This window comes from Dendronephthya gigantea, unplaced genomic scaffold (assembly GCF_004324835.1).
Source record: "Dendronephthya gigantea isolate DGI-Jeju-01 unplaced genomic scaffold, DenGig_1.0 000119F, whole genome shotgun sequence".
Taxonomy (NCBI): Eukaryota; Metazoa; Cnidaria; class Anthozoa; order Malacalcyonacea; family Nephtheidae; genus Dendronephthya; species Dendronephthya gigantea.
The window spans coordinates 491191-492615 of record NW_021163129.1 but is presented as its reverse complement, the minus strand read 5'-3'; positions in this window follow the sequence as shown (position 1 = coordinate 492615).

Sequence of the window (1425 nt, the reverse complement as noted above, 5' to 3'; positions counted from 1 at the left end):
ACATCATTTCAAAACTGATCCTGGATACAATGCCTATGGGATTGAGATGTTTATTAGCATTATGCAGAATGATGTGTTGCTTACTGAAGAAGAAGCTTACCAATGCACATGGGCAGCAACTGCAAACTGGACTGGAGGCAAGGGAAAGAACTTAGAGATTGATCTCATGCAAGAGAATCGTAACAGAGATTTGAAGCAGATCATCAAGAACATGGGTGCCAACAAGACAGACAAAGCAATAGAGCGGGCAAGTAAAGCTGTAGGTGGCATAAGGAAATCAATGCAGAATTTTGATGCCCAAGTGGCAATCCATCGAAAATCTAGTGCCCATAGTCACAAATCATCATCTTCAGATGAACTGAAAATTTTGAAGGACTTGCGTGATTTAAAGCCTTTCACATGTGAAAGCAAGAGAAAACATAGCTCATTTCCAGACGTGTCATCTGACCCACTACATGATCTTGATGAAGGAAAATTCAAAGAATGGCTCAATAGACATAAGAAAAACTTATTATACAATGTAACAGCAACAGAAGATGCTGAAGAAGGAGATAGTGATAAGGCTGACAATTAAAAAAATGACTTGTAATACTATGCATACTGTACAAATAATGATTGGGAATGTTTACTTAACTAAAATTAAGTTCCAATTTAATTTCATTGTGTATATAGATTTATAGCCATTAACTGGATTTTGATCAGCCAAGTGTACAAATTGAACATTGATTGTTGCCCTCACATGCAAGAGCAACAACTCTTTTGTATAGTAATTGGGATATAATCATGGTATGAATAGTAAATTGCACTTGTTCTCAATGTATTAATGAAAAACTGCACTTGTGTTTCGGGAGATAATATTTAGTATAAATACACATGCAATTTCTTATTTTCTCATATTTTCTCATTGAACTATATGCCATTTCCTATACATACAAATGTTCAATTTGTTAATATTCTCAAACAAAAATTCAATTAAACACCATTTAAAGGTTTTGTATTTTTCAATTAAATTCATTTGCACCTACACTTTTATGGAATCATATATCTTTACCATGTTTCTTGATCACCTACGTTAATTAATTACATCTTACAACTAACACAATCACATACCAAACTGCAATTGCTACAGCAAAAGTGGCCAACAACCTGTTCTTGGGTGGAAAGTGTCACATCTAAACAATCTAAAAGAAATTTCCTCATGCATGAATAATCTAAGTTGCAATAGTCCCTAATTTCCTCAGTGATCCCTTTCCTGTTCTTTGCAATGTCTTTATTATAATACAACACAGCCGTTGAGGCAGATCCATCTCTGCCTGCTCGTCCAGTTTCTTGCATGTACTCCCTAACAGTTCTAGGTGGTCCAATATGGATAATGTTTCTGATTGAGGGCATATCCACTCCCATGCCCATTGCAACTGTGGCAAA